Source organism: Nicotiana sylvestris, chromosome 6, assembly GCF_000393655.2.
Source record: "Nicotiana sylvestris chromosome 6, ASM39365v2, whole genome shotgun sequence".
NCBI classification, from domain to species: Eukaryota; Viridiplantae; Streptophyta; class Magnoliopsida; order Solanales; family Solanaceae; genus Nicotiana; species Nicotiana sylvestris.
In genome coordinates, this window is record NC_091062.1 from 168,002,900 (window position 1) to 168,016,355 (window position 13,456).

At 33.5% G+C, this 13,456-nt stretch overlaps 1 long non-coding RNA gene across 1 annotated transcript; it reads right to left on the minus strand.

The window, feature by feature from the left end:
- Positions 1 to 6,106: 6,106 nt before the first annotated feature.
- LOC138872128 (uncharacterized) lies at positions 6,107 to 6,851 on the minus strand. The gene is made up of 2 exons (XR_011400568.1): positions 6,700 to 6,851; positions 6,107 to 6,546 (listed from the first exon to the last, which is right to left on the minus strand). It is a non-coding gene; the product is annotated as an uncharacterized lncRNA (long non-coding RNA).
- Positions 6,852 to 13,456: the final 6,605 nt, after the last annotated feature.

Genomic DNA, 13,456 nt, shown 5'->3' on the forward strand with positions numbered 1-13,456 from the left:
ACTCGAAGATGCTCCTCGTGCTCCTCCCAGCTGCGAGAATAGATCAAAATATCATCAATGAAGACAATCACGAAGGAATCCAAATAAGGCTTGAACACTCGGTTCATCAAGTCCATGAAAGCTTCTGGGGCATTTGTTAACCCAAATGACATCACTAAGAACTCATAATGCCTGTATCGAGTGCGAAAATCTATTTTAGGGACATCGGATGCCCTAATCCTCATCTGATAGTATCTAGATATCAAATCAATCTTCGAAAACACTTTGGCACCCTGAAGCTGGTCAAATAAATCATCAATCATCGGCAATGGATACTTGTTCTTGATGGTGACTTTGTTCAACTACCGATAGTCTATGCACATCCTCATCGATCCATCCTTCTTCTTAACAAACAACACGGGTGCACCTAAGGCGAGACACTAGGCCTAATAAAGCCTTTATCAAGCAAGTCTTGCAACTGTTCTTTCAATTCTTTCAACTCTAGCGGGGCCATACAATATGGCGGGATAGAAATGGGCTGAGTGCCCGGAGCCAAATCAATGCAAAAGTCAATATTCCTGTTGGGTGGCACCCCCAGCAAGTCTGAAGGAAATGCCTATGGAAACTCATGAACAACAGGTACAGAATCCATGGAAGGAACCTCGACACTGGAATCACGAACATACGCCAAATAGGCCAAACATCCTTTCTCAACCATACGCCGAGCCTTCATATATGAGATAACCATACGGGCAGAATAACCAAGAGTCCCTCTCCACTCTAAATGAGGAATACCCGGCAAGGCTAATGTCACGGTCTTGGCGTGACAGTCCAATACAGCATGATAAAGGGATAACTAGTCCATTCCTAAGGTGACATCGAAGTCTACCATAGTGAGAAGTAAGAGATCTACAAGGGTCTCAAGACCCCCGATGATAACCAAACACGAACGATAAACTCAATCTACAATAATAGAATCACCCACCGGTGTAGACACATATACAGGTGCACTCAAAGAATTATGAGGCACAACCAGATAATGGGCAAAATAAGATGACACATAGGAATATGTAGACCCTGGATCAAATAAAATTAAAACATCTCTACTGCATATCGAAACCGTACTTTTGATAACTGAATCGGAAGCCTCAGCCTCAGGCCTGGATAAAATAGCATAACATCGGAGCTGAGCCCTACCACTTTGAACTACGTCCCTGGGACGGCCTCCTACTAGCTAGCCTCCACCTCTAGCGGCCTGACCTCCACCACTAATACCTCTACCTCCACCTCTAGCACCTCTACCCCTAACCCTAGCTGGCTGAGCGGGCGGTGGAACACCTGGTGCCTGAAATATGGAACAGGAACCCTGCTGCTGCGACTGAACAACCACTAATCTCAGACAAGCCCTCTAGATATGACCATACTCACTGCACTCAAAGCATCCACCTGAGTGTTGTGGCTGAGGAAAATGAGACTGACCCTAGCGGGACGGCTGACCATGAGAATAGCTCTGAAGAGGAGGTGCTCTGATAGGAGCTGATGGTGCACGGTAGGACTGCTGGTCAGAATACTGCACATAAGAACCACGGCCACCTGGATTACCATGAGAAGTCTGAAGTGCTGAATGAAACGGCCTAGGAAGATGGCCCTTACCAAAAGAATCCCTGCCTCCAGACGAGGCACCGTTGAACCTGCCTGAATGATGGGGCCTCTTGTTAGACCCCTGACCACTCCCTGTGATAGAACCATCTTAACTCTCCTGGCCACATTGGTCGCATCCTGAAAATAAATCTCGCTCCTAGTCTCCTTAGCCATCTACAATAGAATTGGCTGAGTGAGTACCTCAATGAACCTCCTCACCCTCTCTCTCGGTGGAAAATATAATAAGAGCATGACGGGCCAAAGCAATAAATCTGGTCTCATACTGAGTGACGGTTATAGAACCCTGCTGGAGACGCTCAAACTGTCTCTGATAGTCCTCCCTCTGAGTGATAGGAACAAACTTCTCCAGAAATAGCTGAGAGAACTGATCCCAAGTCAAGGCAGGCGACCCAGCTAGCCTAGACAAACAATAATCCCTCCACCAGGTCTTGGCAGAACCTGACAGACGAAAAGCAGCAAAGTCGACTCCATTGGTCTCCACTATCCCTATGTTCCGAAGAACCTCATGACAGTTGTCTAAGTAATCATGGGGATCCTCTAAAGATGTACCACCATAAGTAGTAGTGAACAACTTAGTGAACCTGTCCAATCTCCACAAAGCATCGATAGACATAGCTGCTCCATTACCGGTCTGAGCTACTACACCCGGCTGAATTGCTCCAACTGGCTGAGCTGCTGGAGTCTGAAACTGGAGAGCCACCTACTCTGGAGTGCGGGTAGCGGGAGTCTGTGCTCCTCCCCCAGCTTGAGAGACGGCTGGTTCTACATGAAGTAAGCCTGCTTGGGTGACACTCTCCATAAGGCCCACTAGACGGACCAAAGCATCCTGGAGTACTGGAATAGCAATGAACCCCTCCGGGACCTGAGTTGGGCCCACCAGAACTGTCTGGGCCGGAACCTCATCATCAAACTCTACTTGAGGCTCCGCCGCTAGTGCTGCTGCTCTAGGCTGAGCTCTGCCCCTGCCTCAGCCCCTACCACAGCCTCCGCTTCGTCCTCTACCCCTCGTGGGAACTGCTGCTGGGGGCTCGGGCTGCTGGTCAGCGGATGAAGAAGCACGTGTTCTCGCCATCTGCAAAAGAACAGAGTAGAAGTTCAATTAGCATTGAGAAACCAAATCGCACGACAAAGAAGAATAGAAGTGAAACTGTTCCTAACTCTATAGCCTCTAGGGGATAAGCACAGACGTCTCAGTACAGATCCCTCAGACTTTACCAAGCTTCTCCGTGAATTGTGAGACCTAAGCAACCTAGAGCTCTGATACCAACTTATCACGATCTGGATTTCCCACCCTCGGGAGTTGCGATGGCGCCTACTCATGAAATCTAGGCAAGCCGAGTTTTATAGATTCATTACCCTATTTCCTTAACCTTTTAGCATTTACAAATTAACATGTGATCAACAACGGAACAATTATAATAAACAAAAATGCGGAAGAATAAAACTAATAGTTTAACCAAACACTAGTACAGAATCCAACATACAACTCTACCCAGAATTGGTGTCATAATGTCATGGACCATCTACGAATACTACAAATAGCGGTCTGAATGAAAATACAAATCTATCTTTGAAATACATAAAAATAGAATGGAAAGATAGAAGGGGACACCAAGGCTTGCGGACATCTGCAGGACTACCTCGGGTCTCCGCCGCTGGACTGAAGGCAGCAACCTCACTGTGGTCCAAAAGCTCCAGCACCAGGATCTGCACACAGTGCAGAGTGTAGTATTAGCACAACCGACCCCATGTGCTAGTAAGTGTCGAGCCTAACCTCGGCGAAGTGGTGACGAGGCTAGGACAAGACTACCAAATAAACCTGTGCAATTAAAGCATATACGGCAAGTAGTAATAACGGGAACTAGCAGTTAAAAATGGGGAAGGGGAACATGTTGCGGGGAATATCAAGTACCAACAGAATCTCAGGAGAAAACATAAAGAACATCTTAAATTTCGCATCAGTAAGAATAAGGAAAATAGTAACAAATCAATGTCCACTTTTATTCTTTATTGTTTTGTTGCAGTGCGCAACCTGATCCAAATCATATAACACTATTGCGGCATGCAACCCGATCCAAATCATATAATACTGTTGTGGCGTGCAACCCGACCCCTCCTGTCCTCCCTTATTACTCCTTGTTGCGGCGTGCAACCCGATCTTATATAACATTATTGCAACGTGCAACCCGATCCCAATATACAAATCAACACCAATCACAAAGAATTTCGGCAAGGGAACAATAAGGAAACAACAATATCCCGACAAGGGAATCAACAACAAGAATAACCACATCCCGGCAAGGGAACCAACAGTAAGAATTAAATAAGTCCCGGCAAGGGAATCAGCTATAACCAAACTTGCACCAATAATAAACTTCACAATGAGACCTTAACTGGAGTCAATACTCAACAATAAACAAATACCACGAAGATAATCTTAATTCTTGCCCAACACGGAGAATCAACAATTTAGGCATTTGTAGTACTTATTAAGAAACACAACGATTACAATTTAAGACTCACTTGATAACGACGTATAGATACTCGTCACCACACCTATACATCGTATACTACACTAACACATAGCAAATAAAGCACAATACATATTCCCTCAAGCTAAGGTTAGACCAAAAACTTACCTCGAACTTCCACGGCCAACTCAAGCCTCAAACACTGCTTTTCTCTTAGAATTTGCCTCCAAGTTACTTGTATCTAGCCCAAATTAATTTAACAACATCAATAAATGCTAAAAACTTCATACCCAATGCTTAATTATAGGTTTTCTATCATTTTCCCCAAAAAGTCAAAAATTGACCCCAGACCCGCTTGGTCAAAACTCGAGGTTCGGACCAAAACCCGATCACCCATTCACCCACGAGCCCGAATATACAATTAGTTTAGAAATCCGACCCCAAAATGAGGTCTAAATTCCAATTATTCAAAAAGTTCTAACTCTATCCAAATTCCCAATTTCAACCGTGAAAATTCTTGATTTTTGATTAAAAAGTGATGAAAATAGTTGGATAATTGAAAGAGTAGAGTTTAGAATTGATTACCAACACTATTGTGATGAATTTGTGTGAAGAAAATCGACACTAGGCCTTGGGAGTTCGAAAATATGAAGAAAATGGGCTCTGCCCGGTTTTGAAATCTGTTTTAAAAGACTGGGCAGGCCTTCATCGCGTTCGCGATGGTCCTATGCTTATGTTATATGCTGTTGGATTACTGTCATTGATTATATTGTTCAGCTTTGACGCCTATGGAAGAAAGGTTTTGAAACCAAACTCTGTTAATTCATCAAAGTCATTGATATCCATTAAAAATCTTTGAAGTTTTGAATTCGAAAATTAAATTTTATGAAATTATTATTTGTTTGGATGGCATGTTATTGCAAATATTATTTGAAGCTTAAATCTCACTTTTGAGCAAATTTGGTGAAGATTCGAGTTGGTTTTGATTGTTTCAGATTGAAACTAGAGGAAGATCACATAAGCAAATTGTATAGAATTTATATGTCGAGTATAGAAACGGATACAAAATATATACAACTACATAAATGTCTTCAATAATTTTTGACCGAATTCTGTACAAAAAAAAATTATATTCAAATTGTAAATAAATTGTAAATTTTGACCAAATTTGTATATTTTTTATAAACAAAAATTTAGTCAGCCTCTGTAAATAGAAAAAATTAGATACACCGGGCAAATAAGCTTAAAATTTTGTATATATACGAAAAAGTCCCGAAAAACCTCATCATGCTTCTTAAAGAAATATGTAATACTCAAGTAATTTGGAGTTGGTTGAGTTAATTTTATATCCTCATCAAAAAGACCTCTTTAATGAGTCTTAGTAATTATCGAAAGGCAGTAAATTAATAGATGTCCATATATAACTTCTTAATTTAACTAATATATTCACTAAATCAGTGCATACAATAATAATTCAATGAACCCCCAAACGTTTATCGTTTTTTATTTGCACTTGGCTCAAAGTCCTAGCCTATGTACATTAATGCACCATTTATGTAGACATTCGATGAGTTAATGATGTTTGGCGTACTAGGAGCAAAGTGTATGTAGAGCCGGTTTGACCAAGTTATTGAACTACTTATTTTAAAAAGTACTTTTGAAGGGTATGAGTTTGTGTTTGGCCAATTTATTTGAGAAGTACTACAATATGTAATAAGCAAATTATGTTAGGCTAATATTTTCAAAAAGTATTTTAGAATGTCAAATTATGAAAAAAAACAGTAAATATTCAGTTTAAAGTTAATAGTATTTACAAGAGAGAAATAATTTGTAAATTTATTATTAAAAGTACTGAATTTAGTCGCCGACTTATTTTAAATTTGGTTAGATCTTCATCGGTCCCAGTGCTCCCAACGGAGTACTAGTATTTTACGTAATCATGTATACGATAGAAACTAAGTACATAATAAAGAGGGCAACAGAGATTTTGATAATTAGCAAAATGACAAACTAGTTTTATTCAAAACACAAACTACAAATATAGCAGGAACAGTTCGGCCAACACATCTCATCTTACATCCGATATATAGTCCTGATCTAGGTTGAATTAGAACTTAATCGTTTTATTTTTTTTTCTTTCCATAAGAAAAGAAAGCTGAAATGGAGAAAGGAAACAACACACAAAAAGCAAAGACGATCAATCACTGGAACGTCATATTATGTTGGCCATCAATGATCCTTTAGGCAGTGCACCAGTAGCCAGGATACCTAAAATTGTAGTAACAATGGGGACATGCCCTACCACATTCACTTGAAAAATGGCAGGCTGCACCACAAACACTGAAGCCAGTTAGTTGTGAATTAAGTTGTGCTGCTACATTCGACAACTCTCTCACAGCGACTATTTTCACTTTCGGAGTCTCAGCCAAATACACTGTAATCCAATAAAATAAAATATATGTTATATCATTGTTGTTTGAATGTGTAAAAGATTACACACACATATATATGTATTAATTATGTAAACTATATAGAGACATATCAACTAAAAAGAGAGTGAGGTGTAGAAAATTAAAAGCTTATTTACCAGATATCACCATAAGCGCAACAGTGAAATAGAAAGCATAACTGCGAGCCATGTCAACAATAGTATTGCTTATAAAGAGGGAGAAAGATACATAAGAAAATATATTATTGGAGTGCAATTTTTTGCTTCATAAAAGGCCATGAATTTATAGGCCTATTCTTCCCCATATTTCCCCCTATCTAATTTACAACTTGTCATTAACCAAGTTATATTACGAACCAAGTTGAAACAATTTATTCAAGAAAAGGGGAAGGAGAGGTCCAGATGATGGAGAACCTCTTTGGTAGAGATTTCCTGTAGTATCTTTGCATGTTACTTAGTTACCAAGTGGATATCTTAGATTTTGATTTAACCTAAGTAACAACTAATTAAAATAGTATTACAAGTGGCTTACACACTACTAAGTACTTCTCTTATATTTTGATTTTACCTAGATAACTACTATTAAAATAGTATTACAAGGTGGCTTACACAGTAATTATCATTTACACTATTTTGACCAACAAAAAGGAAAAAGAAGCTAGAAAGAGAAACTAAAAAATCCAAGAGTTTTGGTTAATTTTCTTTTCTCTTCTTCATGTACTTTTTCTTTCCTTAATTTCCATGTTTAGTTATTTTCTTTCATATCCATCATATCGATCTTTTAACTATGCAGAATTTTCACATATTCCGATTTCAAGAACTAAGGTCAGTGTAAACCCGCTTTATTTTTCCTTCTTTTCTGTCAATTAATTGTTTTTTAAAACAATTTTAAGTGAGGTATACCTATAATGGTATGTTAAGTTGAAGAATCATTAGTATGGCGGAAGAAAAGAGGAGAAAGGGTGAGAGGACAGAAACGAGAGAGATTGCGTGGAAACCAGGTCAAGTGAAAATGACATGTCATCTCATACAAAATATCTCAGTGTTTATATACTTACACAATTAAAGGAAATAAACTGAGAAACTGAAATTACAAGTAAATGGTAAAATACAAAGTGGGCCGGGTACTCGAGCAACATTAATGGGCCGCTTGCTTTCCTCTGCTATAACTTCAGATTGGGCCCAAGTATCAGTGGGCCGGTTACTCGAATAGCATTAATAGGCCGCTTCCTTTCGCTTTTTCCCAAAGGTATAAACACAGTTTGTATATTGGGATTTTTACCTAGCTATACTATATTAGAAACTTATTTACCTATGTTCTCTAGGTTTTGCAGTTTTTAATAAGTATCTAGGTTTTTCTTACAACTTGTATACATTGCTTCGTAAAAGGCTCGCACTCCATTATTAGTGCTTTCGATTAAGGGATTCAATTACATCCTTTCCTTTTTCTTCCCTTCTCCCCTTCTCTCTCCTTTTTTTAAATCAAAATCTCTTAATCTACGTCCAGAATCTCCATTTTCTCTTTTTACCATTGCCTACAGCTTTATATTATTAAAAAAATATTCAGAAATTGTATGATAATTGTATCATAATTGTAGTTAAATTATATCAGATATATCAATGCCTAAAACATAAATGTATCATACTTGTATCACAATTATATCTAACTTGTATCTGGTAAATTAATACCTAAAATAATACCTGATACAATACTAATAAATTAATATACAATTATTATATTTGTGATATGAATTGTAAAATTCGCCACGAATTCAAAATAGCTCGTAACACTATACAAGGAATATATAATTATCATTCATTTGTAATACAATTCCTGCAACAATTATGATACATATACAATTATAATACAATCGCGATACATTTCTTACAAAATTGTGATACAATTATAATACAATCGCGATACATTTCTTACAAAATTGTGATACAATTATAATCTTCATCTTCCTCAAGTTTCAATCACAACTCTATACTAAAAATTTAATATAATAGTATTATAATTGAATTAGCATTGTATTCACAATTTACCCACAACTTGATTGTAGAGTAGCATTTCGAATTTCTTCTATATTATATAAATAAGAAAGAGATTTTGGATGATTGAAAGAGAGAAATCGGATATCAGAAGCTTTAGAAGAAGAAAGAATCTGCAATTTTGGGGGGATAACATCGGATGATTGAAAGTGAGAAATGGGATATCAAAAGCTTTGGAAGAGGAGTGAGTAAGCGAGATTTTTTGGTTAGGGAGAATTCTTATGGTGGATAAGTACAAATTTGGGTAATTGTTAAAGAAAGAGAGAAGATGTTTTTGTAATCCTTTGGAAAAGAAAGAGAATCTTAAATGTTGGGGGACTATGTGTTACTGAACTATATTTATGGTATGTTGCATTTCCTCTTTTTTATGGTTTTGTTTAAAACTAATAAATATAGGTATATAAAGTAATTAATAAGGAACCTAAATAAATGTAGGAAATAGGTTTCTATTATAGTATAAAGTTAATGTTATTTATTAGATTAAAAATAAATCTAAACCATCAAAATCCTTATTGTATCTTTCGAATTTAATCAAGTAAAATAATCATAAAAATTAAGTCATCCATTGTTAATCAAGTAAAATATTGAAATAATTCATAAAAAAAAATACTTGATGACTTAATGCAAATTTTCGTGCATTTGCTGGGCAAGGGAAGTTAAAAGTTTACTTATTCATACAATTTTGTGGGCTAATGAAACTTACCGCAGAAGGCGTGTTGATATTTGTTGATATGAATATATGAAATGAAAAACCAAATAATCAGCTCTAATCAATTATACTCTTTCCGTCTCAAAATATTACGCTCTATTACTTTGAGAGTTAGAACTTTTTTTTCTTCATAAGTATATGTTTTTAACAATACTAGCTTTAGTATATGTGCGTTGCACGTGTATTTCGCGTCAACCGGTATAAAATATATACAAGAAAAATAAATTATTGCATACATTGAAGCAATATCTTCTTAACATACAAAGATGATGAATTTAGTTAAATTAGTTATATAATAGTTGTAATTATAATATCTTGTTAAATATGATATATTATTGTATCTCGCCTAAAATCTCTTTGAAATACCAGTAATATAAATTCGACTGTCAATTTGACCAATGACAGTATTATATTGCATAAATAAAAATTAAAGAAAAAGTATAAATTTTTAAAATATTTAATGTTGATAGATTCTTTAAATTTACATATCTAAAAACTATTCAAAAGTACTATAGTCACATTATTTAAAAATCCAAATATTTAGAAGGCATATAAAAAATTACAATAAAAAAAACTCATTTGACTATCAAAGTTCGAATGCTTCCATATAAATGGAGGCGGAGGGTGTATGTATTATATTTTAAAGAAATAGTACATGATTGAAGGATAAGAGGATATCTCAACGCAAAAGGATATGTTCATCCATAAATAATTGCATGAGTTATAATATTCTTTGTTTTAGTGATAAATTAATGTTAAATATATTTTATAAAAAAAAAAGTAAGGATGGTTCATTTCTTACATCAAATTAACATGAACCTTGACATTTTTTAAGAAGAAATTAGGTTGTATTCAAAGTAAAAACATAACAACTTAAAAATTTAAAATGTAAATACAAAAGGGTTAAGAAAAGACTCATTAAGTTTTTGTTTGATAAGGAGCAATGTTCTAAAAAATTCCCATAATAAAAGTAGTTAATTAGAATTCCTTTTTAATAAATTATTTTACTCTTTATTTACAATTCGATTACTTGTCACTAAGATTTCCCCCCCCCCCCTTATTTAGCTTAAATTTTAGGAATTGAACAAAATCTAATTATTTTTTGAAAACATATTTTTCTCATTTATTTATGTATCAATTTTAGGAATGCATGATTTTTTTCTTTTATTTAAGTGAGGAATTTAGGAGTGCTCTATTTTTCTTTTAACTTGTTTGGATTTTTTTTTAACTTGTCGTAAGTATATTTATATTAGACAAAATTGTAATTACACTCAGTATATATCTTTTTATTTTAATTAAAAATTGCTAAATACTTTGAGGATAATTCCGTCCCTTCTTGAAAAGATAATATTTTATTTATGTTTAGGATATTTTTATTTTTCGTAAAAAAATATTTTGATACTTCGACATAAAAGAAATAAGATTAGAACATATTTCAAATGATCAAATTAAAAATAGAATTTTGTTTGGCTATCTTTTGATTATCAGAAAGGAAGAGAAAGTTTTAAAGGCTCTTTTTACTTTTACTGCTGGATAAGCGGCAAAATTAAAGTTTCTCACAACAAAAATAGATATTTTCTTTCTTATGCAATTTTGAGAATTAAAGTTGGAATACAAATGCCTAACTATTAGTTTAGTCGAAGATATGATTTTCTTCGTTAAAAAGATGTAGAAAAAGCCAAAGTTGGATAATCTATCTATATTATTATAAAAGCACGAATAATTTATGCTAAATGTTGAACGACTAAAATATCACTGAAATATTAATCGACTTTTATAACCTTAAATATTCGTATAATTTAAGGATATAATTGTAAATCACCTAAGGTTGGAATTCCTTTTCATTTAAACTACAAATACAACAAAATTAATTTTGGGTCAAACTAACTTGGAATTTTGCAACCAAATATATCACTTAATTAATTTGAGAGGTTACATGATAAAAGGAAAAAGTTTTTAAAACAATCTCAATAAAGAAAACAACACTATGTGTGTGTTTGAGACACCTAGACAAAGTAGGCTAAGTAGCACAATCGTATTAACTTGTATTCAGATTGGTTGCAATAATATCCCAATCCTTTTATTACCTTTACACTTTTTTGAGAAATTAACCTTTTTTATGCGATTGGAAACACAAATTTAAATGGTGAAAAATCAAATATAACTATAAATATTCTAAAAAGCAATCTGCTTCTTGGCGTTGGGATATGACCTTCTAGGCAGTTATTAATACTGTTGCATTCTTTTAAGTATCTTTGCAATTTTAACCGTATAACTCCAGTATGCAAGAATACTTAGTTCTATTTTGTCCTTTTATTATATCAAAACTTTATTACAAAGTTGATCTGAATTATATATTATTTTCTTCTTTTTTATTTTGAGGAAATAATTATTAAATTTTGTACATATTGAGTAACAATTTAGAATATCTATTTAATTGAAAGTTTAGTACTTTCGATACGAACTTCGTAATATTTGACACAAGATATTTTAAACCACTTTGTCTCTTCACTTGAACTTTCTCATATGTCAAGGGAATTTAACAACTTATATATAATTAAAAGAAAAAATTGCTATATTTGTACAATATAATTTTATACGAAGGAAATTTATAACTTCAGTCCCTATTCTTCAACCATGCTCCGCCACTAAGGATATTCGTGCATCGCACGAACGTAGAGGCTAGTACTATATTAAAAGCACGAACGCCCTTAGCGAAATGTCGTTCGCCTTTTTTACCCTTTAAAAAAAGATTTTACATTGGATAAATTTGTAATTTTAAGTTGCTTTCCTAAATTTTAGGACTTTAAAATCAACTAAAATTTGTTTTATTAAATCTTTCCTTATTAAACTAGATAGCAAATCCTAATATTTAGCACTTTAAATTATTAACCTTTTTACCTTATATGAATGTCCTTATTTGACGTCTATTAATATTAATGCTTTAAGACCTTATATGAATGTCCTTATTTGACGCTATTAATACTAAAGCTTTAAAACTATATTAAACTATAAGATTTTCTTATTATTCAAACTTTAGAAATTATTCGTAATATTTTCTAGAAGTAAAAAAGCACAATAATTCTAGAAGCACAAAAACGAATCTAAATTGACATACTAATAAACAATGATTTCGGAAGCACTAAAACGAATCAAAATTGACATACTAATGGTTTTTAACTATTTGAAATCAAAAATTCTATTCAACAAAGTTCTAATTATAGTTAAATTTTAAAATTGGGATGAACTAATATTAAGAATTTGACAATAAAAGTTAATTTATTTTCTTTAATCTCGAAAATAAATAATTAAGAATTTGAATTAACTAATGCAAAAGAGTTCAAGTTAATATTTTTTAAAATTCATTATATAAGTAAGTTTATTTGTCACGTTGACAACTCTTTAAGGTATATAAATTAATTTTTGTAGGAAGAGCACTAATGGTGAAAGAAATTAAAAAGTCAATTTATGATATAAAATTAAGAGTCAAATTGATAATAATATGAATTTGAAGCAATAAAAATGAAATAGTAGATGACCAAATATATTATAAATGAGTTGTCATTTTTTTTTCTTTCTTGCATTCGGTTATTCAGTCTTATAGGTGATAATGTCTCGCTAGATTATCTTTTTAAATTAAGTTAGTTGTAGCAAAATATTATTCAACATTAGTTATTTTTTAAACTTTATATTGTCACTATAAAATTTTAGGAGGTATAATGTCAACTTTCATCCTAAATTTTTAGAAGACCAACAGATTTAATTTTAATTTACAAATTTTCATATAAGTCCTTTTTAAATCACAAATAAAGCATCCAAAAAACTTGTATGGTATATGATATCTTTATTTATTGAGCTAGCTAAATGAGAACAATATTTATTATGTTAAAAAAAATCTCTAACGTTTATTTTATAATTTTATATAACTCAAATAAATTCTATTCAGTGACAATTCAAAAAGTAGTAAATCTTTTAAGAAGATATTATTGTCGGAAATACATATATAGTAGCTACATAAAGCTCTAATTCATGGCCAAAAAAGAAAACCGAATTTAAATTCAATCCACTATTTAACAAGATCTAATAATTTGAATTTATTTCTTTACGAAAATATTGTTGGTGTAATTTTAATTT